This window comes from Mauremys reevesii, linkage group 16, assembly GCF_016161935.1.
Source record: "Mauremys reevesii isolate NIE-2019 linkage group 16, ASM1616193v1, whole genome shotgun sequence".
NCBI classification, from domain to species: Eukaryota; Metazoa; Chordata; order Testudines; family Geoemydidae; genus Mauremys; species Mauremys reevesii.
Window position 1 is genome coordinate 30451470 of NC_052638.1, and position 26596 is coordinate 30478065.

Sequence of the window (26596 nt, forward strand, 5' to 3'; positions counted from 1 at the left end):
TTTGTGGGTGTACTACAAAAAGAGCTTCCTTCCCACAAAGTAGAGAGAGACAAAGAGGGAAGCAGATGGGGCCTATGAGTGAAATTCTGACCCCATAGAAGTCAAAGGCAAAACTCCCATTGGGGAAGGTTTCACACTGTCCCTCTCCAGAAAGCTCTGCCCCGTTTCTGTTTATGCCACTGTTTTCTTTGTGAAGATTTTGATGCAGCTACCTCTGATGAGAGTTTGAAAGACTGTGGAGGCTTTATCACTAGTTTAGGCAAACTGAGATAAAGCCCCTGGCAGGGGAAACTTTTATTTTTGCTTACAAATCCTATGGATATTCCTTTTATGTATTCCTCACCTCACTCCTCATTTGCCACATAGTGTGATATCCATGATTTTAAAACTCAAATATAGGCACAAAAATTGCTTAGCTATTTCAAGTTTTTCAAAATCTCCCCTACTAACCAAATACTAGTGCTCTCTGCATAAATCTATGCACTGGTGTTCATAGTGGTCCCAATACACCCAGCATTGAAATCAATATCTCCCACTGACATCAATGAAAACAAGATCTCATGTAATTATGTCTGGCATTTCTTTTCATATTGCTATGAGATTAGATACTGGAATGCAGATTAACGCCCCAGTCTTGTATGGTCATAACTTTATGTACTGTGAGCAGTCCCATTGAATTCATTCAGTGCAGAGAGTTAAAAATGTGTTTAAACTTTTGCAAGAAAATATAGCAGTTTTGGTGCCTCACTAATGTTTCTGTAGAATAGTGTGTCATACAGTTATTTTCTTTTTTTATTTAAAGTGTTGCATTTGATGTATAGTATATGAACAAAGATAATATTGGTATGTATTTTAGATCTCTTTAGAGTCTGATGTTACAGCACTTTGTGCCAGATTCTGATCACAATTAAATGAGCCTAATTCCAGTCTGTCTGTCTCTAGTGTTTCCTTATCATGCATCATTCTAATACCTAAGGACTGACTTAATTCAGTCTAATAATAGTTACTCAATTGATTTAAATAAAATTACAATGGTCTAAATCCAGAGTAAATTGAGAGCATAATTGACCCAATCTACTCACATGGGCAAGAGCTGCAGTATCAGGCTTATTTATTTATTTATGTTTAAATCACAATGGAAGTCTCACTGTTTCAGACACTGTAGACATCCTCCCAGCTTATCTAGTAGATTCAAAAATGTGCAGTCTGGAGGCAGGAACCAGTATAAAAAGTTTAAACCATTAAGATCTTTACTAATGATTTCTCAGCTTGATGATACTCTGTTCAGACCTTATATTGATCACTGTGGCTTTGCTCTAGGATTACTTTTTTTCTAGTTAAACATACCTATTTAGGCCCTCATTTCAGAGTAGCAGCCGTGTTAGTCTGTATCCACAAAAAGAACAGGAGCACTTGTGGCACCTTAGAGACTAACACATTTATTTGAGCATAAGCTTTCATGGGCTACAGCCCTGATTCTCCACTCCCTTTCACTGAACTGGCTTGGTAGCATTTTACATCTTCTTTCCCAAAATAAAAATGACAACACAAGGAAGAATCAAAATGTGTAGAAACTCAAAAGATGCTCTTACTCTCTACCACAGAAAAGTCTCCCCCTCATTTCAGTGTATGTCACCATTGTTACTTTGTTTTTCTATACACCGTCACTGTTGTTCATTTTGTGTATGCCTCATTGTTGTGATTATTGCCATGCAGTAGGAAAGTTACTTACAATCCAGTACCAGGTTGGTTACGTCTGATTGAGAGCAGCAAGCAAGCCCATTGGCAATCTGACTGAAATACTATAGTTCGTGAGTGGGTGACAGAAGCGGGCAGAGCTTGGCAGAGCTCACGTAGCAGCATGTTAGAAACTGGCTAATCAACCTCTGCTCTTCCACATCACTTTCTCAGATACAAAAAAGCCATATTGTATTGTCAGCCTACAGAGACAATAGTCCAGAAATTGTCACGTGTCGGTTCATTATCATTCCAGAAGTTATAGAATCGTAGAAATGTAGGGCTGGGAGATAATCTAGTCCCCATCCCACCCCTTCACCCCCCCTTCCTGGGCTGAGACAAAATTAAGTATAACTAGACCATCCTGACAGATGTTTGTCTAACCTGTTCTTAAAAATCTCCGAGGATGAGGATCCACAGCCTCCCTATGTAACCTGTTCCAGTGATTAACTATCCTTATTAGGAAGATATTTCTAACTGTACCTAAATCTCCTTTGGTACAAACTAAACTGATTACTTCTTGTCCTATCCTCTCAATTGCTTACTGTCCTTTTTGTAACAACCTCATATATTTGAAGACTACCCAGTTCCTTCAGTCATTCCTTATAGATCAGGTTTTCTAAACCTCTTATGTGTTTTGTTGGGATTTTTAGTGATATATCTGAATTGTCCCAGTTAAGCAGCAGTGTTCAGTAAAATATCCATCCTACTGTCTCTTAACACAGAGGTTTTCAGCTGCCCTTCATTTTTCCAAATCCGTTTATAAGACAATATTGTCAAAAGTGAGTAGTGATTTAAGATACCTTCATTTTTTGATGCCAACTTAGAATGCCCCAAAATAGAGGCATCTAATATGACTAGCTACTTTTAAAACTTTTGAAAAGCAGACTTCTTTAAGTTGGGCATCTAAAAATCTGTATATATTTTGAAATCCTTTGCCATAACTTTTATGTGACCAAAAGAACTTGTAAACTGGAAATGGAGTCAGAACTCAGAGTCCTGGATAGAGACGCAGAGATCATATATAATCTTCCTGGTTCAACTTGTAAAGGGTTGAACTTGTCTCTCTTTCCCTCCTTCCCTCCCCTCACATTTCATAGTTACACTAGGGATGAACTTATTTGGAATCTAATTCATTATATAGAGTAGTCCATATTTTGTATTTTTCTAATTAGCTGTGTGAGAGATGAGTATGGAAGCAGTTTTTGATGTCCACCCCTGTGGAAAGACCAGACTTGGCCCTCAGCACAACTCAAGCCCCGTAGAGGGGGCATTATGCAATGGCTGACAGAGGAATAGCCCGGTGGAGAGCTCGCTGCATCCTTCCTGCACTGTGACAGATGGTCTTAAAGAGGTAGGCATGAAAGGAAGGTTTGAGACTGAACTTTGGGTGGAGCCTTTAGGTTCACAACTACATGGATTAAGTGGACCTAGCACTACATGCAGGGATGCAGAGCAGCAGTGGCCACTGTTCTAAGTCATGTGCTGGAGCATCAGCATTGCATCTCCTTATATTGACTGAAGAATAGGGGTGTATGAATTCCAGATTTCTCAGTCTGGTGACTTCCATGAGTTTTCTTTTTACACTGTCCATTTCCTTAAAAATATGCTGGTAGATGAGCTTCCCTCAGCATTTATATTGTTCCCTATATTTCCTATAGGCCATGCCTAGGGGCTATTGCATTTGCCAAAGTCAAGTTATTTAGTTATGAGGTTTTTTTTAAAACTCAACCTCAACTAAAGCAGAACTACTGCTCTGCTATAATCCAGGGAAACTGACACCAAAGTGCAACCACTATACAGTACATTTTAAAAATTCTTTTATTTTTTCAAGAAACACCAGACTCTACTCACCATAACCAGTTGGCAAATAGGGGGTAATGGAAAATGTTCTGACTCTTTGACTTTACTCAGCATTGTTCCACCTTGCCTGAAGAGAATACATTAAGCTGCCCACTGAGTTTCTTGTTAAACACACTAAGGGTTGAAACTAGACAAAATTAACCTCTCCAGTTGCAGCTTCCTGGCTTTTACAGTAACCCCCATGAAATGCACTGCTCAAGTTTTAAGTAGCAATGAACAATGGTTGCGTTGAAAATTACTGGCTCGGGCTCTTATTTTAACTTGAACTTTTACTTTTTATATAATAAAATAATGTATGTAGTGACAGCAATCAGGGACTGCAAAGATCTGTAATTAATGTCTTTTCATCTCTGTACAGTGTCCAGCACAATGGAATCCTAGTGTTGTGACTGGGAGTTCTGGGTACTAACATAATGTATAATAATAACAAAAAACATTATTAAAAATAAGTACTACAGGCTGGGCATTTGTTTACTAATCATCTTAGGGAACTGTGGAAACTGGATAGTTTTAACATCTTTCCTTTTACTTGTTCCAATTTTATGTTTTACTACAGTTTTTTAGTGTTGCAAATACCACAGTGTCATTTGTATATAGTAATGCACTGGTATAAAAACTTACGCAAAGAGATAGTACTTTTTCATACAAATTGCTTCCCTGCTGTTTAGGCAGTCATTTTATAGCCTTGATTCTACAGGCCTTAGACTTCTTACTACTCTTACTTTGTCTTAGTATAGATCATATAGAGTATGCAGTTTTTCTCTGTTTTGTTTTTATTGCCTGAGATGATATGAAGTTTAATCTGATTTTATGTATAATTAAATTCTATGCTAGATGTTTGTGACCCAGGGCAGCATAAATAAACAAGCCAATAAAAACTGGATAGTATGATTTATGAGTCTAACCCTTAGGTAGCAATATCTAGCCACGCTGGAACCACATATTCAAATCCCTGTAGGATTGACCACCTCTCTGAGTAGTGGATATGTTAATTCGGGTATTGTGCCATGCTTATTGTAGTGGAGATGAATCATAGAACAATAGAACTGTAGGACTGGAGGGGACCTGGAAGGGACCTCGAGAGGTCTTCTAGTCTAGTCACCTGCACTCAGGCAGGACTAAGTATTATCTAGATCAGGGGTCGGCAACCTTTGGCATGCGGCTCGCGAGGGTAAGCACCCTGGCAGGCTGGGCCGGTTTGTTTACCTGCCACGTCCACAGGTTCAGCAGATCGCAGCTCCCACTGGCCGCGGTTTGCCGTCCAAGGCCAGTGGGGGTGGCGGGAAGCGGCGCGGGCTGAGGGATATGCTGGCTGCCACTTCCCACCACCCCCATTGGCGTGGGGCGGCGAACCTCAGCCAGTGGGAGCCGCGATTGGCCGAACCTGTGGACGCGGCAGGTAAGCAAACCGGCTCAGCCCACCAGGGTGCTTACCCTGGCTAGCCGCATGCCAAAGGTTGCCAATCCCTGATCTAGATCATCCCCGACAGGTGTTTGTCTAACCTGCTCTTAAAAAATCTCCAATGACAGAAATTCCACAACCTCCGTAGGCAATTTATTCCAGCGCTTAACCACCCTGACGGGAAGTTTTTTCTAATGTCCAACCTAAACCGCCCTTGCTGCATTTTATGCCTATTGCTTCTTGTCCTATCCTCAGAGGTTAAAAGAACAATTTTTCTCCCTCCTCCATGTAACAACCTTTTATGTACTTGAAAACTGTTATCATGTCCCCCCACTCAGTCTTCTCTTCTCGAGACTAAACAAACCCATTTTTTTCAATCTTCCCTCATAGGGGAGAGACTTAAGTAAATCTCACAAGACATGAAGATAACATTCATGATGAGACAATCTGTATAAGCATGCTTATAAACAACATGATCATAGCATCATTTGAACCAGGTGAAAATAACATGGGCAAGGTTGTAGAGGGTGAGAATGGGTCCTGCTAGTTCCTGGATCTGCTTTGAGGGCTGATTATTATAAAAGCACCAGTAAAGACTTTTCCTGTAGATCTATATTTGTTGGTGAGATACCTACAGAGAATCTTGGAGAAAGGCTCTGCCATGGACTACTTGGGCATGGAGACCATAAAGCAAAATTTAAGCAGTGTCAAATTTGAAAACATTCACCAGGTTCCACAATGAAAAAGCTGTAGTTATTTAAAATAAATATTTTTTTAAAAAGGTAAGGATATATGTTAGCAAACAAAGGTTAACCAAAAAAAATCAAATGTAGATATAGGATCAAATTTAATTGCTGGAGTAATTCTACTGAAATTACATCTAGGATGCATTTTCCTCAGAAACATTTTCAATGTGGATGCTTCTTCAGTATTTTACCTGCTGTGGTCCTGTGGAAAAGGAAGAACAATTACTGCCTTGCAAATTGGAAAAAGACTTAAATAAAATCTCACAAGATATGAAGGTAACATTCATGATTAGACAACCTGTATAAGCATGCTTATAAACAATATTATCATAGCATCTTTGATTTTCTTGGCTAGTACTAATAATTCTTTGCATTTCAACTGCCTCTTCTATCTCCAGATCTCATCGTATTTACAGACATTAATGATTAGGTCTCACAAGAGTGCTATGATAGCATATCTATACTTTAATTGGAGGTGTGATTGGAACATCTGTAGATGTACCCAAGCTAGCTTTAATTTAGCTATCACAAGGACCAATAGCAGTGAAGTCGGACCAGCACAGACTTCAACAGGGGCTAGCCATGGGATTGAGTGCCTGTGGTTCCAGCTGGGCTTGTTTAGCCCATACTGAAGCCCGTGCTGCCGCAGTTTCACTGAGATTATTCCTCATGCTATCTAAAGCTAGCTTGGATATGTCTACAAGTGCTGCAATCACACATCCAATTGCAGTGTCAATATACGCTTCTACAGATAAAGTTAGAAATGACTCATGATTTTCTTCTCTCCTGCACTGATAATTTTCTGTCCATTTGGGCATTGCCCTAACTTCTTTTGTGTGTGTGTGGAGGGGGGCGGGGGTTAATATAGATATGGCCCTACCAAATTCACAGCCATGAAAAACGCATCACGGACTGTGAAATCTGGTCTCTCCCTTGTCACCCCCCCCTGTGAAATCTGGTCTTTTGTGTGCTTTTACCCTATGCTATACAGATTTCACGGGTGAGACCAGCGTTTCTCAAATTGGGGTCCTGACCCAAAAAGCAGTTGCAGCAGGGCCACAAGGTTATTTTAGGGGGGATCACAGTACTGACATCCTTATTTCTGCACTGTCTTCAGAGCTGGGCAGCCGGAGGGCAGCACCTGTTGGTTGGGCACCCAATTCTGGAGGCAGTTCTGCCACCCTTACTTCTGCGCTGCTGCCTTCCGAGCTGGGCAGCTGGAGAGTGGCGGCTGCTGACTGAGGGCCCAGCTCTGCAGGCCGCAGTACAGAAGTAAGGGTGGTAACCATGCCCATCCTTACTTCTGCACTGCTGCTGATGGTGGCTCTGCCTTCAGAAATGGGCTCCTGGCCAGCAGCCACCGCTCTCCAGCTGCCCAGCTTTGAAGGCAGCACGGATGCCAGCAGCTGCACAGAAGTCAGGGTAGCAGTACTGCAATCTTCCTACAGTAACCTTGCAACTCCTGAACAACTCCTTTTTTGGGTCAGGACCCCTACAATTACAACACCATGAAATCATGACATTTAGAATTTCAAAAATCCTATGACCATGAAATTGACCAAAATGGACCGTGAACTTGGTAGGGCCCTAAATATAAAGTAATGATAAATAATCAAACCTGACCCCTTGCTCGCAGAGTGATATTGAGTGCTGTGGTTAGGTCAGCACCTCTGCTTAGCAAAACAACAACAAAAAATTCTTTAAATTATATAACAGAGCTGATGTTGCAGAAGAAATATATCTAATGGCAACACTGTGGGTACATTAGTTGCTTGTTATCGATTATCTTTCATAACTTCCATTTCACTGCCCCTCATGGAGTAATACGGGCATCAGTAACAAGTGAAAATGACTAATATATCCTTTAGGCAGTCCATTAGATATATGTATAAATGGTAAGAAATGAGAGAGCAAACTGGTTTGCCAGCATAACTATAGGCTTACAGAATCTTGCATCTTTGTTGTTGAGATCTGCTAAGCTTTTAAACACTGTGATGGGCTCTTCCAGGCTGGTTGTCTATTTCATCAGATTCATTGAATCATAGAATATCAGGGTTGGAAGGGACCTCAGGAAGTAATCTAGTCCAACCCCCTGCTCAAAGCAGGACCAATCCCCAACTAAATCATCTCAGCCAGGGCTTTGTCAAACCTGACTTTAAAAACTTCTAAGGAAGGAGATTCCACCACCTTCCTAGGTAACCCATTCCAGTGCTTCACCACCCTCCTAGTGAAAAGTTTTTCCTAATATCCAACCTAAACCTCCCACACTGCAACTTGTGAGCATTACTCCTTGTTCTGTCCACTTAACTGAGGCAGTTTCAGAATAAGCCAACAAAAATATTTCATGTAAACACAAGAGCCTTTCAAATTTAAGGAAATATACAAGGAGTTTTACTCAGCCATTTTCTCTCATACTACCTAAGTGCCCAAGGAGTTTATGCACCATGCTACTGCCTCTTTGTAAGGCATCAAGAAGAGAGTGTATAATTGATTTTTATTTTTGGTTGCCAAACTGAAAAATCAGGGGGAAAAATGATTAGTTTCAAACAAAAATGGAATTGATTCAATTTTTCTTGACGAAACAAAACATTTTGCTAGGTTCAACACTTCAAACACTGATTCAAAATGACTTTTCTGAAACAAAATATTGATTTTAAATGATGTTTTTTTAATTCAAAATCATCATTTTAAAAATGTCAAACTCTTACTGTAATTTCTGAAAAAAAAATCTGGTTGACACTATTAGTCAAATTCTACTCAAATTCACAAATGCTTTGTGTCCCCCCCAAAAAGCACTTTTTGATTAGTTTAGTATTTTGTTAAAAAATAATTTTACTCATCTCTAGTTGAGAAGTCTTTGGAAAGAATCTTTCCTCTCTTTCCCTGATGATGTCTTGAATTTCACTGGAGAGGTGAAGGAGGAAGAAGCTTTAAGTGTTATTGGATAAGTTGAACGGTCCACATACACCTCTACCCTGATATAACACTGGCCTCGGGAGCCAAAACATCTTACCGTGTTATAGGTGAAACCGCATTATATCGAACTTGCTTTGATCCACTGGAGTGCGCAGCCCCGCTCCCCCAAAGCCTGCTTTACTGCGTTATATCGGGTCATGTTATATCAGGGTAGAGGTGTACTCTGATCCCAAGGAATATATCATTCCCTGAGCACCAAGGTTCTTCAGGAATATGCTAAGGCAAAACCCATCTTCTATCTATTGCTGGGGAATGTGACATCTAAGGAGAAAAGGGGCTGAACAAGCCACCCAGGTCAAGGATGAATCTCCTGGGATATTGAAACCATTGAGCTTTCACCAAAATGCTTCATCTACATGCTCAATAGAGAGAGCTCACCCAAGCTGCTTCTGTCCATTCCTACAAATGCTTCCCTTGTAAACAAGTGTTGCTTTCTATTTAACTGGACGGCACCCAAGCCAGTTGATCTTCATCCAGCTTGTGGTGTTCATCATTCACATTTTTTATCTCTATCATGCACTGGGAGAGTAATGACACCAAAGCATCTGATGTAGGGCTGAGAATCATCAGAATGTAGCTGAGAATGTCTTTCAGTCTCCACTAGTCATAGTTCCATCTTGTCATCCCTATGTATTTAAAGGTCTTTGAGGAGGGCTGTTCATGTCACTTTGCCTGCACTTTTTGGCTTTCTTATTCCCCATGTCTTCTTATTTTGTATTGCAATAGTGCCTACAGGCCTAAATCAGGATCAGGCCCTGTTCTGCTAAGTATTGGGCAAACAAGTGATCCCTATCTCACAATCTCATCAAAGGTGGTATGGCATACCAAAATAATTTTTCCACTATCAGGGCTTTTACTCTCTCTCTCTCTCATTGCATTCTCATCCCGCCTTCCCACAGTAGTTTAAAATCATAGGGCAACACAAATCCAAAAGGAAAAGTTATCCACACAGAAAACCAGGGCATTAAGCCTAGAAAATATCTTACAAACAAAACAGCAACCACCTCATCTCCCAACCACACACACAAACATTTCCATAAAATTTAATCCAAAACCTGAGTGTTTTGTGAGTGTTTCTGGGGTAGAATCTTCCTGTTGGCCTGTGCTGCAATCCCTTAAGAACTGATAATTACAGTCTCATTGTGGCCTCAAACCAATACGATATTTAGGAGAATCAAGAGCAAAACCATTAAGCCAATGTCAACATTAAATTCCACCATATTCAGAAAAAGATGTGCCCAAGAAGTTGTTGATCGGCGTTTAAAAATTAATCAGAATTTGCACGACTGCCAGCAATGCTTAAACCTAATTGATCTGCAACATGAACCTCAAGTTATGCAAGCAAAAATTAATTTATTATGTATTAAATACCAGACATGTTTTATGCAAAGGTCCTGAAAACAGTAAGTAGAATAGCATCCCTGTCAGTAATATTTAGAATTGAAAACACCCTTAGAATTTCAAAACAAAATTATCAGGAGTGCCTCTTGGTTTCAAAGCTAGCTAAAAATAAAGCAGATTTCCAATCAATACTTATAGACATTTAATTCTTCCAAGTCCTGATCATTTTGTTTTAAATTACAGATAATTCATTTTTTGTTCTCTATGCACCCACAAATTCTCACTTTCTTTTTTCTTATCTGGTTCCCAATGTCCAGTGAATCAATTTAGTATGTTATTGTCAGTCAATCCTGCATTCTCGCCCAACTTCTCATTGCAGTCAGAGGAAGTTTTCGATCATCCAGGAAAGTAGACTAAGGTAACATTTTGAAAAGTGCCTAAGTGACTTAGGTTCCTAAGTCTATTTTTTTTTAAAGGAATAGTTGCTTGGGTCCTTTGGATGAAACAGACCAGTGATGGACCAGACAGTTACAATAATGGACAACTTTGCTGGAATTAGGATGCCAGTTTCCTAATTATCAATTAATTTTAATATAGTTTGCCTAAAGCAGTCACAAAAAAGTCTTCTCTGAACATCAGAGTGGAGTTTCCCCCAGTATTTCTGTGGTATGTTGATAAGTAAAAATTTAATTTTCCAGTGCAAATAAGTGTGAAATTAACTACATACGAAACACATTTTTTACAGCAGAAGTATCTTTATTGGCTGCTTTCATTTAAAGTTTACTCAGCAATCTGTTTAAAAAGTCACTTTGGATAGATGCTTACAGAAAATACAGTGCAGTGGATTAATCCAGTTTGTAGGCTGTTTTCCAAAGAAATTCAGTAATAAAAAGAATTTCATGCAATACACTATTAGAACTTCATTTACATTAATAAGACTCTGTTCTCAGACTATTAGGCAAACTTCAAGACAGAAAAACAAGGGACACGCTGTGTTTTGCACTAAGCACAACCACAGTGATTAGAGTTTCTGGTGCTGCTATACCCTTCTGAGCTCAGGGTATAAGAGAAAACGTTCTCGTTAGAGCTGAGATATCCTATATTCTCACTTACTGCTATGTTGGTCCCCTGAAGCCAAGTAACAAAACCCAAGAGAGGAGCCAATAATTCAGCTATCCTTAATTGCATTACAAATACATAGCAGTTATGAAAATTAATCTGAATATTAAAAATACTCTGCTTTATTTGAACCAGTGTCATGCTGTAATGTACCCACAGCAAATACAAGTTTATATGCTATCTAGATATTCCCTCCACATGCCATTCACAATTGGCTAGATTGTGATTGGTGCTTGTTTAGATGCATGGGGTGGGGAGGGTGAACAACTCCTCAGTGGGGGTAAGTCTGCAGGGTTATAGCTTTGCACCCCCTTTCGGATCTAGCCTGAGGAATGGCCTAGGTGCACTGGAGAGAGCAGGCTTCACTAGCCTGAAGGCAGCCTACATAGTCCCTCTGGAAAGTGGGCCAACTGGTGAGCAATGGTACTTTCCTGTACTCTCCCTGCAGCTCCCCCGCAGTGTAGGTCATTGTTCCACAGCTGTTCTCTGGTCTTGAGTGGAACCTTACAGTCAGTCTATTTTACCGTTATCATATGGTAACTAACTGTGATTATTCTAGGCACTGACTTAGTTCACAAATAAAACAACTATATATTGATGAGAATCTTCAACGTTCAGATCACACAGGAACTGAAAGAGGAAGCCCAGACTAGCGTTCCGGCTTAACCCCTTATGAAAATCATATCATTTTACTGAAAAACATGACAACTATTCAAAAATCAGTTTTGGGTCAACATAAGCTTACAATACTCTATTAAAGATAAGATAAAAACCATTGGACAACATTGGACAATCCCTTCAAACAACAGGGATTCTTCCCTATTCAGGAGGAGGAGGAGACTGAGTATGGTGACTTGTGTGCCATCAAAAGTGATTCTAGTAATTCCAATTACCTTCTGAATTTAATTACAAGTAATCTCCCATTGGGCACATAGGGGCTGCTATATTAAATTAGGAGGGAGTATTAGAATGACCAATGGACTGTTTCTGGCCATACTTTGAAACCTTAACAGGAAGTCAAAGAAAATGTAGCTATCCAATTGTGCAATGTTGCAGATGGGTATGAAGGGGAGGGATAGTAGTCCTTTCTTAACCCCACAACAATCAGCTTGGCATTACCCATGTTTCAAAAAATGAAGCTACAGTACATCCTATTTTATCAGAGATGAGTGAGATTTTGGAAGACAAGGCTCTATGTAAAGAGCACCAAAAACAATAGATTCTATGTCTGGAGGTCCTGTGCATTGAGAATCCATGCTCAGATCATATACATAGGACCAGTTCAGTCTAACCGGTTGTGCAACTAGGAATAGCTGGCCATACCTTGACACCAGTTCCTACTCTAACGGGAGTATGCATCTCCTTTTGCTTCTGGTGTGGTACTGTGCATAAAGCCAGCTGAGTCTTCACACTCTCATTCCTGTAAAACTTTTTTTATAAGAGAAAGAACACTGGAATTTTTAACTTCTCTAAATATGTCATGGGACTGTGTGTTTCCAGCTACCAGAGCAGGGCCCAAGATATCTCAGTTTAACTTCTCATCCAAAGAATAGCCTCTCCAACTGGATCTCAGTGAATTGAATGTAACAGAAAATTTCTTCTAGGACGTTCCCCCTTTTTCTGGTAACAAATTAACCTTATATAGATTCCAGGTTTTAAATGGTTAGTTATTTGAAATGATTTAATAAACAGTTTGTCAATTATGTCTACAAGTACCTACACAGGGAAGAGATTACTGATAGTAGAGGGCAGAATAAATATGAGATCCAATAGTTGGATGCTCTGCACTAGACAAATTGAGACTAGAAATAAAACACACTTTTTTAACACTGAGGATGTTTAACCTTTGGAACAACTTACCTAGGGGTGCGGTGAATTCTCCATCACTTTCAGTCAAGACTGGATATCTGTTTTTAAAAAATATATACTATACTCAAACAGAAATTATGGGCTCGATGCTGAAATTACTGGGTGAGGTTTTTTGGCCTGTGTTATGCAAGATGTCAGATTAAATGATCATAAGGATCCCTTCTGCGTTAAAATTTATTAATATATTTCAGCCTGGAACTGTTAGTTGTAAGTGTTACAGGACTACTCGATGAAAAAGGAATTTCTGTATATATGCAAATAGTTAATAGATAAGATGTCAGTAGTTTGCATTCAACAATATGCAGCTTTTTTCCTGAGTTTTGTAGGATCAGTAAAATTGCTTCTTGTTATGCACTGAAAATGGATTCTATTGGTTTGAGTATTTGCTATTTCTTATTCACTATATATGCTATATGATTGGTGAAATGTTATTGTTTCTGATCTCTGATTCAATAACTGCCAAACACACAAGATGGCCACCAAACACTGCTAACACAATATTCATGTTAACATGTATTCACACAAGTTTTCAGACCTTTAGTTTGGAGGTATGTTCAGCAAGTTCTTCCAAACTGAAGTTCCCTCATGCATCTGTTTGTAGAAAGTGAATGAAGAAGTTTTGTGAATAGTGTAAATGTGAATGTTTGTCTGCTTTGGCTTTGTTTTTCTGGTAGATTTTGCCCAGTTCTCTCCATAGCAGTGCAGCACCACTTAATACTGCAAAACCATGTCAGCAATTGTTAGAAGTGTTTGCTTCTCTGACCCAGAGGCTAGCTCACTAACAACTATGTCCCCTGACATTCATAACTCAAAATGGAAACAAAAGAGATACTATTATCACACACACACATATATAAAAAAGGAAGCCATGTTAGTCTTTTTTTATAGATGGAATAAGGTAGGCACATGTGTGGGTGTGTGAATTATTACAAATTTCCACTTAAGGCCTTGTTGCAACTGGTGAAGCTAGCAATTAGATTAGTAACACATCATATGAACTGCTGTGCTTAAAATAAGCCTTTGATGGAAATGCTATAAAATTGGTATTGCTCTTTTAATGCAACCCAGCTAGCGGAGAGGGCTATAGTTCTTTAATAATTTAAAAAAAAAAAGAACATTATAGGTTTGACAGCAGTTACTGTACTGTCTCCCCACTCTATAGTTCAAGTTTGGGCACACAAAATAAATTTTTTTCTCTTTTTTATGTTCATGATTTTAATAACATTCTGATGGATTCTTTATCCATGACATTTGGCTTTAGAGATTCCCAAATTTTGTAATATGTAACATGCATCTGGACAGCTGCACACAAGAAAACACTTGTTGTTCATTTAAATTCCCTGGCTATAGACTGAATCAGGTATTCAAAGAACTTGCACTATTATCAGAATAGTAAATGGAGAGAGTATATATTCTATGCAAAAATGTGCTGGTTAAATGACAAACTGGTTAATGTGAGTTTCAAAATGAAGTTTGAGGACGTAAGGGGGATACTGAGATCCTACTAAAAACAGTGATAAAACTCTCAGAAACTTCAGTGAAAGCAGAAGTGGGACTTTAGCCTTTCCCAATGTGTACTAATAATGGCAACTAATGCTGATGGGAAGCTGCAGCTGTGTATCATGAGAAGAACAGATCATTTTAATTTCTCTTTATCTATATTATGTATGCAAATGTGATAAAAGGCTGGCAGTATTGTAATGTTTGTGGATTTAAGATTGAGTCCCTGCATGTATACTCTAACGCCTATCAAGGTCTTGTATTGCATTCTGGGATGAAAAGAGAAGTTTTCCAGCTTACAGGTTGTATATAGTTAGAAGCAAATGGTTAAGGGGCCATTCTCTTTGTGCTGGGCTTCAAACAAATGTATGGGAGTCTACTCCTTATAAAAAATATCCTTCATTAGACAAGCTCCCCTTATACGATGGGCATAAGATTATTTACAATTCCTATAGAAAACTCTGCTAAAGGATTTTTTGTCTCTTGTTGTGAGTGAAGATTTGGTTAAGCCTCTGTAATACTTTTTCAGGTGCTGACGTGTCCTTTGATTTCAACCACAGATGATGACAAACCTATGTAGTTGCTGAATCAACTTGGCAGCTTTTCTCCCACACTGGCTGAGCTAGCCTTAGGCGTACCCAGCACAGACAGTATAAATATTGGTTTTCTGATTTTCCATTTATTTTATTTTCTGACCAAAGAGTAATTGTTTCTTCAACGTATTAACACTTCAATGGTTTAGGCAATACCATATATTAAGTGAGATGAAAGTAGCATGGCGAGTTTTCAAAGCATTTTGCTCATTTGTATTACAGTAGCATCCGGGATCACTATTCAAGGATCAGGGTCCTCTTGCTCTAGCTATCGTGTGGTAAAAAGACTGTCCCTTCCCTGAAGAGCTCACAGCCTAAGTCATGATGAGATGCAGAGGAAGCTCAAGTTAATAGTAAAACAAGAAACTCAATATACTATAAGGAGGAGGTCTCATCTCACAAGCTGCTCAGTCTTTGTAAGCTGGTGGTGCTTTGTAGTCCCTATGGCAGAGGTGAGTCCCAAAGAAGAAGAATGTACTGGCTTTGTAGATATTTGAAGAGCTTTTCTTATTCATAATGGGTGGTTTTGGCTTCTTCCATCTTTACTAATGTGACTTATTTTTCTAACATGCCCTGAAATTCAGGAGGTACAGTATCTTTCATTGTCTATGGTATTCATTCTTAGTTCTTCACTATCTTCATCATATGTAGCATATAATTATTAGATCAGAGTAAATTACTAGTAGTGAATACTTTACTGAGCAGATTGCAGATTCTTCGGATATATTTATTGTTTGAATTTCCTATTAGAATGTTTTATTCTCTGGAATATTCACAGTTTGCAAGTTTTTATTACTTGTATTAGAGTAACTGTACCAGTATTCCTGCTCCATAGTCCCTCGAGTGCACCCATTTATAGTTCCCAGGCATCACCTCTCTTGGGTGGAGATCTGCGTCTCTCTTTCTTCTGACCTGGGGGCTTTAAGGCTACACAACTCCCTGTCTTATGCTGCAATATCTCCTGCAATCCAGTCAGTTTAGATTTTGAGATTTTAATACAGTAAATGCTGATTTTTTTTCCCTTTTATGGGGGAAAGAAAATAAGTTAAATGTGACTACAAAAATTTGCAGGAATATGGAATGAATTGAAAAAGCTTAAAAAATTACCTCATTTACTAATGGATACAGGAACTTAAGGATGGGAGGAATGGCTAAATTGAATAAGGAGCTTATTCCTGCTGCCTTGAAATCAATGAGAGTTTTAACATTGGCTTCCAGTGGAGCAGGATCAGACCTGGAAGGTCCATTGAAGCAAAGTATAGAAATACATTTAAATAACTTAATTTCATGAGAAGATGAAGATTGAAGAAAATAGTTTTAAACAAAAAAGGAAGATAGAGTTGAAATTGGAAAAATGGGTTTTATTGTGTTGATATCTCTGCTTGTAACATACCATACATTTCTAACAAGGTGAAGAGATGCGTACTGTCCAGTACAAGTGGAATCTTTTATATTTGCAGAGTTGATGTGGTCAATACCTCAAGATCATGCTAGTTTTGGTAAGCATAAAATAAACAGCTGTGATAAATTGTTACAATCTAACAAACATGTTCTGCAGGCATCTTCTGTACTAAGAAGTTCTCTTCTCACCCCTAAGATAGTTTACAACATTCTTCATCCTTCTGAGTTTACAACATTAATTCTTTTTGCATTGAATCTGGAAGGTGAATATTTTACAGTTCTGGTAATCATTTATAAAGTTTGGCTCTGTGACAGGAAACACTACAGCAATACTGAAATGTCTCAGACTCTTGTAAATTTTTCCATCACTTGATGTATGACATTGGAGTTCATAAGCTGTATGAATTCTGTTATACTCGATAAACCGGAAAGTGTTTGCTATTAATGGCTGAAAATGAAAGTGTTAAGGGCAATTATTTTGGACTGTACAATATCCTCTGGATTCATGTGCAGATGGGACCTGTTATGCATGAATCTGACCCTGCGTACCTCTATGTGTTTGTGTAAATATGGGAGAGTGCCAAGATGAAAGACACTACAAAATTCTAGTGTGGGCTGGGTCAGACATGCAAAGAACTCCACAGTGGAAGCCATCTGCAGTATACAACCACAAAATTTCACTGTTACCTCAAAACCCAGGACACAGATATTCTGCATATTCTTCAGTACCATCTACTGGCACCTTGTCCATTAACCACATATATACAGACATGGAACATTCATGTAACAGGAGGGGCCTTGCATCATCCCCTCCTACCCCATCAGCTCCACAGAGAATATTCCAGTAAGTTCCTACAGCCTTACAGGTGATTTCAGAAGCAGACTCCGGCTGTTTATTCCCTGGACCACAAGATATTGGAGACACACTCCCAAGAAGCTGCAGGTGAGGGGACATAGAGGACTCTAGAGCTTGTTGGATGAACACTGGCTCTGCACAGATGAAACAATGAGGAGTCCTTGTGGCACCTTAGAGACTAACAAATTTATTTGGGCATAAGCTTTCATGGGCTATAACCCACTTCATCAGATGCATGGAATGGAAAATACGGTAGGCAGGTATAAATATACAGCACATGGAAATATGGGAGTTGCCTTACCAAGCGTGGGGGGGGGGGGAGTTGGTGCTAATGAGGCCAATTCAATTAGGGTGGATGTGGCCCATTTCCAACAGTTGATAAGGGGTGAATATCAACTTGTCAACTGTTGGAAATGGGCCACATCCACCCTAATTGAATTGGCCTCGTTAGCACTGTCGCCCCCACTTGGAAAGGCAACTCCCATCTTTTCATGTTCTGTGTATTTGTACCTGCCTACTGTATTTTCCATTCCATGCATCTGATGAAGTGGGTTATAGCTCATGAAAGCTTATGCCCAAATAAATGTGTTAGTCTCTAAGGTGCCACAGGGACTCCTCATTGTTTTGCTGATACAGAGTAACACAGCTACCACTCTGAAATCCGCACAGATGGTCATTCGCCTTCAGAAGATCCCCTGAGAAATTCAAATTCTGAGGACCAAATCCCTGCCCATATAAGGGGAGGGAAATCTATCTTCTCCCAAGTTTTCCTCATTTTGGAGTCTTTACTTCATATCAGTTATTCAGATATTCATGGGCTGTTTTCAGCGTCTTTATTTTTAATGAGGTTGTGGGTTTCTTGTATTTCAAAATGTAAGGAAACTGAGTAGGAGGTAATATAATGGACAATGTCATTTACTTTTCACACAACCACAATATATATGTGTTTGGTCAATCACAGCAGTCTATGTACATTTCAGGTTCAATATAGCTGAAAGCATTAAGTATATACCAAAAAGCTACAATGGCCAAAAGCCAATGCATTACAAGAATGTACATATTAAAGATCTACAGTATTAGTTAATGGTAAGAGAGGAAAATATCATTTTAGTTTAACAGACATGTGAAATGAGGCTTTCAATGGCTTGTAGATATCTGCCTGAAGTGTATTGTATGGCACCTAAATGGCCTTTGCCTTTGCTTTAAAAAAAATAAAAATGTTTTTTCCCACTTAATGATGATTTATAATATGAAACTGTAATAAATTAGTTGTATTGAAATTATATAAAAATCATACCACACCTCATGTTGCACTGTATGCAAATGATAGGTTCCATTTTAAATCTTTCTCAGATGTTCAAAATTATTTCAGCACTTATTTGAAGAATACACGAATGTGCTAGCTGACATGTGGACTTAACCAGAATTAGCTTCAAGGGACAGTATTTATTCATTTTTGAAAGTTTCAGACATTTCAGAAAACATTGTGTGCTTCTAAAGAGAGATGGATGAATACAGCAGCACAGCATTCACAACTAGTGAAATTCACTGCTACCTGTTTTGGTGCATACAGCTTTTCTGTGTCCTCTGTTCTGGGGTGAATTTGATATAAACAGTGTTCTAAATAACACCCACACTCACTTGACTGGCATTTGCAACCTCTTTCCTATCTGTTTATCATAGATATATAAATTATTGAATACATTGTTTGCAAATAGTTTGCCTAGTTCTACTTCTAAACACGGTGTTACTACCCCTCTAATTGTTTGCACTGAATGCTGAGTATGGTATGTTTTGGGGGGTTCTGAGATAGTGCTTGAACTTATGAGGTTCCTCAGCAGCTAGTCTTGAATCACACTATACTGACTGCAGAATTTCTGCCCACCTAGTATGTGAAGACTGCAAACTTCAAGGAATGATAACAATTTAGTTTGCATCAAGGGGGAAATAACTAAAAGCTATGGGATGGAATGTTGCTAAATATGAGATTGTAGAATACTGCCCCCTTGAAAATAGTGGAAGCTCCATTTTGGGGGTTGTTTAAAACCAGATAGGACAAAATACCCAAAAATATACTTTAGGAATCAATACTCCCTTTGACAATGTAATGATATTTAGTGACTGAAATGGTCTTTTCTGTCTCTAACGTCTGTTATTCAATATTCTTGGTATATCTAATTTGGATCATATAAGCTGATCGTATAAAAGGTATATAAATATAAATATACCTTTGCCTGAATATCATAGTAAATTAGGCTGATATTAAAATGTCCATCTTCAGTTAAAAGAATGTTTTAGGATTTTACATTTTTGAATATAAGATTTAGAAAATGAAGAAATGTTGATAAGTAAAGTGTGATGTCTGTAATTATATGGAAATTTTTATACTTGTTCTGTGTGAAGGATTAATGTAACTTTTAGACAAGGATTGTTTTTCTTGAGCCCTTAATGAGCTGCCATTTTATTCCCTAAATTAGTTCTCAAAGGTCAAAATGCAATCAATTATCCAGTAATTTAGATACCTTAATTGGCATGGTTGTGCTTGAAAAGCAATGTGAGCTACCGTTTTATTCTATTACACAAATCTGAAAGAAGGATAGAAGACTAGGATGATCTTTAGAAGGACATCATGGATTGATCTGCAAAATTAGAATACATATAGATAATTGTTTTGGTGGCTGTTTTTCGTACCATTTGATGAACTTTTCAGAGTTCTCATTTTCTTTCCAAAAGACATCAAAAAGTCTGCAATATTAAAAGTCATATCTTTGAAACAATCTTTTTAAATACCTTCAGAGCAAGTGCTGGGAATTGTGAAGCAGAGTAGCAATGTGGAGGTTAGAAGAGGAAGTAGGAAAGGATCACAGATCCGATTGGACACCCCCTTGCTTACTCCCCACCAGACTGCTGTAAGGGGAACCCAAGCCTCTGAGTCCCTGGATCTCTGGCATGTTTTAAGCCACTAGAACCTGAACAGAGTTCAGCCATTGCCCCAGACTTGGCGTCCCTAGGCACATGCCTGGGTCACAGACTTTCTGTCTTGCACTCCCTTTTGAGAAGTGTTACCGATTGTCCAGCTGCCTTGCCCCTATGGACACATTGCTGACCCTTCAAGTTTCACTGTATTTAAAAACACCCTCTCCCACAACTCCACCCTAAAGGTGTGAAGCTTCTGATTAATAGCTGAACTATTTCCAGAGGCAGAAGCATTTAACACATGACACACTTTACCCATGGTCCAACAATTGTTCTTTTACATAATTATATAAATCACAAGAGAATACAGATCATATAGAACATAAAACACAATCTAAACCCAATTCCTCTTATTAGCTCATCCTTCCCTTGGGCAGGGTCTCCTGCCTCATGCAGCTGCTACATACTAGGTTGTTTGGCTTTCATGGACCTCTCTTCCTCAGCTCCTGTGGCCTTGCTCTCTCCTGCCCAGTGCTTCCTTTTCCTATCTGACTTTCTTGGGTTTATAGGCCTCCCTTTCCAACATCTGGCTACCTTTGTTCAGTCTGTCTGAATCAAGCCCTTCCAACAGGGCTGATCGACAGTGAAATAGTTAACCTCTTTGGAAATGATAACTAAAGTTATTTTACTTAACATATACATGATGATTTATAACAAGTGATAGATGATTTATTACTAATATTTTCATTGCTGTTAAAGTACAATAAAACAGGGCTGCCTTGAGAACCCTGGTCTTTAAATCTGTCAAGTAAATCAGAAAAAAAACATACCCTATATTTTATCCATCCTCTTCTTACGCACTTGAAAAGAGATCCATTTCTATTGTATTTAATACAATCACATTCATGTTGTGACACAAACTAACTTAAAACAAATCAAAACAAAACAACCTTTCCCTCCCTCTCTACAGAGGGGTAAGATAAAACTGATTTCCAAGCATGCAGCTACTCATTAGCATGCTATTTTGACCAAGTACCATCATTAAAAGTTAAGTATCCTCCTATTATCCCCAGTCTGAGACACCACGGGGGAGATACATAAAGAGGCTTTCATGATGAAATAGTTTAGATAGTAACACTTTGTGATACCTTCATAATATCAACTACAATACGTAAGTAATAAGGACAGAATCCCAAATTGTCTCATGCTTCCTTGATCAGAGAGCACCAATGCAATTCTTTTCAATAAGTGGTCACAACAAGAGAATGGGGTTCAGCATTCTGAGTTCCATTTCCTGTTCTGTCACATAGTTATGTGTCAAATTTGTATTATGCAGCATTGTTGTAGCCATGTTGGTCCATGTGGGTCATATCTTTAGTGGGACCAACTTTTGTTGGTAAAAGGGACAAGCTTTCAAGCTTACATAGAGCTCTTCTTCAGCTCAAATATATTACCTCACCCATCTTCTCTTTAAATTTGTACAGGGCCGGCTCCAGGCCCCAGCACGCCAAGCGCGTGCTTGGGGCGGCATGCCGCAGGGGGCGCTCTGCCGGTCACCGGGAGGGTGGCAGGCGGCTCCGGTGGACCTCCCACCGGCGTGCCTGTGGAGGGTCCGCTGGTCCCGCGGCTCCGGTGGACCTCCCGCAGGCGTGCCTGCGGATGCTCCACCGGAGCCGCAGGACCAGCGAACCCTCTGCAGGCACATCTGCAGGAGGTCCACCGGAGCCGCGGGACTGGCGACTGCCAGAGCGCCGCCCGCGGCGTGCCACCGTGCTTGGGGTGGCGAAATTGCTAGAGCCGCCCCTGATTTGTATTATGATTTTTTATTCTTAGGACATTTTATCTGATTGTGATTAAAGTGTCACTGTGTCCATATCATCCAAAGAACATAGAACAATATGAAAAATGGCAAAGAAATTTATTACATTCCATGTCATAAAGTCAGCCTACTCTCTAGACTTAATTTTGAAAAAGTCTATTGTCTTGCTTTTATGAAGGACAGAATTTGCAAACAGTCGCAAGAGGATGATTTACACAGGTATATATAACAATAGTAAATACTATTTGTAGCAACTATTGGCAGATATTGCCCTTTTTATAATCACCATGTATTTGATGTTTCCTAATAGTCTTATGTATTCAAATCACCTTTTTTACATTATGTGTACTGAAAACAGTATCTTATACAAGGGATATGGAGAAATTGGAGCATGCTCCTTGTTTAGGAACCTTGTCTTTCTTCATTTTACATCCATTATAAAACTCCCACTGACTTCAACAGGAGAAGGTCCTAGATGTGTATCTTAGTAGCACACACCAGGATACTACTTGTGATGTGGTTCCCATAGAGGTAAATTCATCCCATTCTAGCCCTGGAGTGCTGCAATTACTGAGCTACACTTTTGGAGCTTGTGTCTTTTATGACTCATTCTCCCCACCACTCACCCTATTATTTTTGTTTCTTGTCCTAGTCCCAGGCAAACTGCAAGTATTGCATGGTTGTCCCCTCTAGTTGACATTTCTGCCTTATTATCTGCAAAGTGTTTCATTTTGAGGTATGAAAATCTTGTTTCTTTCATTAATGCTCAGAAGGCATCCATTCATTTAACATCTGTGATTGTCCAGATGTTTAGGAGAGAGGCATGTTTCTGAAATTCTGAGGCATCTGGAAAAAACAGTTTGCTCACTGCTGACTTATTCCATGTATTTAATGTGTGCTTTCTCCTATTAGAAATATAAGCAGAAAAAAGCAGCTGATCAAGTTAGCTGGGCCAATACTTCCATTAATCTCCTCATAGCACAAGATGACTAGGGAGCTTTTATTCTGTAGTTCACAAACATAATAGACAATGTTGATTCAGTATTATCATGGTAAAGGCTAATCACAACAAGTCTCTTCTCGAAGCATTATATGAATGTTTATCTGCACATCCCAATGGATGAGTTCCAAAGCACACTCAATAGAATATTTCTGCCACAAAATAAATGAAATTCTTATGACATCACAAGGGATTTTTCTGTTTATGAATCTCATGCCTTTTCTTTCATAAAACTGTTAGTGATGCAGGGAATGATAATAGAGTATCTTGGAGATCTACACAAATTGATGCTTGAACTTTATTCTAGTTGATAGCTAATGGCAAAGGCATCTTCCCAAAGGAACGATATACAGCAAAAGATTAGATATTATTTCAAAAAGTCTATCGGTCTATCTATCTAATCATAATTTCTAAAAAGCGATGTATTGCTAACATTTTTATTGTTAAAGTACAATAAAACAGTTGAGAACCCTTGTTTCTAAACCTGTCAAGTAAAACAGAAAAAAATACTGTATTTTTCCATCCTCTCCTTATGCGCTTGGAAAAGGATCTATTTCTATTGTATTCAGTATAATGACATTCATGTTGAGTGATAAACTGCTAAAACGCTAAAAAAAATAGAAATTCAAAATTACGGGATAAGGTTTACATTTAGCTCGCTTCTGATTTTTCCCATTATAGGCATTATGTTTGGTCCAGTGAGTAAATTACTATGTCATGTGAAATGTAGTTTCTTAGGGTCTCATATGTTTTCGCCCTCAGCCTGATTCAATTAGGGTCTTTTTATTGACTCAAATGGACTTTGGATCAGGGCTGTTTTTTCATTTGTTGGCAAAAGGAGACACCAGAACATCTTGGATATAAGGAGTTAAACATTCCCTTAAATATTATTTGTCTTAATTTTTTTTTGTTGAGTTATGGAAGAGATTTTATTTTTAAGAAAGAAAACCTGTTCAAGAAAATAAGTTGACATGTTATGGAATGTTCATTAAATACCTATGAAAAATAGATCATTTCAAAGTTCCAGAAAGAGAATCTAAGGACCAATAGAATCCACAAAACAAAGCAAGATGTATTTTGAATACAGAAGGCTTTAATCCAGGGGGCTTGTGTTAATTTTTCTTCTGGGAATTCACTTTTAAGTTTTAGAAAAAAAATGGGTTTGGATCAAAAATTAAATCCAGGAATTTAAAACTGAGCATTTGAAGACTAACATTCTATTTTCTGCAAATCTTAAATTTTATCCTTAGGAAAGCTGTACGGGGGTTCGACCATTAAATTAAAAATTTAACTCCCTTAATATTTTGTCTCCAGTGAGGAGTTCAGCTGTTTGGAGAGGTGTAAACAGAGTACTCATGTACACATGAAAAGACAAATATGGGATTATAAATACAATCCATATGTAGAAGTAACACATTATCTCATTCCTAGTTTAATATCTTAGCCTTTCCATTTTTGTTTGATTTCAGAATTCCACAAATGATTAAAATTTGGGCTAAATTTGTATAATAGATCTAGGTTGTGTGTTTAAAACAGCCCTGTAGTGAGGGTTTGTGGAAGCACACTGAGCCTGTACAAGCTCGTGGAGATGACATACCCCCACAAGTTCTGGGGGATTGCAGTGCCTCAAAGGACCTAGCTACATCTTTAATAGGGTGCGGCAATAGCTCCCCTGTGCATGGGCCAAGCTCTGCTAACTGGTACAGAGTAGGAGCAGGGCTATGGGCTTGCGTCTATTTCTTCTGAGAGTCTGTAGCCATTAAAGAGGGTAGCCTGGACCTGCCATTGACTCCATGAAAACAAAAGGACTTGGGTTATATTTGGTCACTATTAGAGGAGCCACAGGAATAGGGGAGGAGGGGAAAGCTCCCTAGGCCCCACCTCTTGGAGACCTCTACTCCATAAAAGCAAACAGAGCTGCAAAGCAGACCATGTTGAGTAATATGACTGGCTTCCCGCTTCAAATACTTATACAGTATAGCTGTGTGTGGTATCAGAGTTTTATATCTGTGTGTAATGACTACTTTGCCACTATAGTTGTTTTTCTCTGTATGAAGGTATTGCTGGTGAAGGGTATAGTAATGGGCTACCAGCCATGGGAATCTTTTCACACTGCAGGCACAATACAGGTAAATTTAGTTGAGGAATAATGACTTTTGGATGGGCCCCAAAGCACTAAATAGAAGTGGGATCCCCATCCTACACACACACACCATGCCATGTACAGCGATTCACATACAGACCCATTGAACCAAGGCGAGATTGAACATACATAGTATGAATCTATTGGCCTAATCAATGGCTTCTCTCCCCACTGTCAGCTCCAGACTTTATTCAGAGCTGTGGGAAAGATCTGACAGTTGAGAGTAGAGATATAGGAGGCATTGACCCTGCACTAGGCACTCACTGGTAGGCCTTAGCAGAGGGAGGCAAACATGGCTAAGAGACCTTGATCTCTGAGAGCATTCCTGATGCTGCAGATGATGATGAGCATGCAGGGTTAGAGAAGGTAAGCTGGAGTACCCTACCAATGAGCGAAATAACTTTCCTCACATACCCTTCCAACAACCTTGACCTGACATGACCTTTTCTTGAAGAAAGAAGAACTCTGCCCCCATGCCCTTCAGTCCTTGATTTCCTTGCTGAGATTACCCTCTAAGGCCACAATTCAGCAATGCTCGGCACAGCATTCTGTATGGGCCAGCATGCAGCATCAGGGCCAGTTGGGGAAGAGGTTTCTGTGATGTGGACCTTTATCCCCAGGGGACTGAACTGAGTTTCCAAATTTGGAGCCCAGACTTGCAGTCCTTATTCAGACCAAACTTCCACTCAATGCAAAAGTCTATGGGCATTTTGCCTGAGTAAAGATGAGACAAATATGACATTCATTTTAACATTAGTATATATTTTTAAAAAATCAGAACACTGAAGCAAAGTTGTCAATTAACTTTGTATTTTCTATTAGGGTTTTTTTTTAATTGTTATTATTTTTGAATATTTGGTTTGTAACACTTGCCTCCAAGTCTTAGGGATATAGTCTCCTCTAGATGCATGTGTATAGCTCACCTAAGCATTAATGTGAGTTACCTATGTGCATCAAGAAGGGAAAAATCCTTTTTGAATGCCAAGTGACAGCTGGTGTGGAATTTTTGAAGCTGCTGTAAGTTCTAACCCCCTGAAAACATTGGTGTATAATTAAATTCCTAACATAAACTTAACTATATTGTGGTAAAATGCAAAAATGTACAATTAAATAGCCATGATATTTAAGATATGAAGCTCCAGAAATATGTAAATAACAGAAGACTGAATCTAATGCAATCGCTTAAGGGTCTGAATGGAACAAATGCATAACATAAATTCTCTAACTTTTTTTCCTTCCAAATGCCAGATAAATTCTTTACTTTCCTAGTCGAAACGAAGACAAACAAAACGTCTTTCACATCTAGAATAACTGC

General features: G+C 38.9%; 1 long non-coding RNA gene across 1 annotated transcript; it reads right to left on the reverse strand.

Moving 5' to 3' along the window:
* Positions 1 to 5908: 5908 nt before the first annotated feature.
* Positions 5909 to 20022, reverse strand: LOC120384847. The gene is made up of 3 exons (XR_005589139.1): positions 19926 to 20022; positions 13045 to 13091; positions 5909 to 5950 (listed from the first exon to the last, which is right to left on the reverse strand). It is a non-coding gene; the product is annotated as an uncharacterized LOC120384847 (long non-coding RNA).
* Positions 20023 to 26596: the final 6574 nt, after the last annotated feature.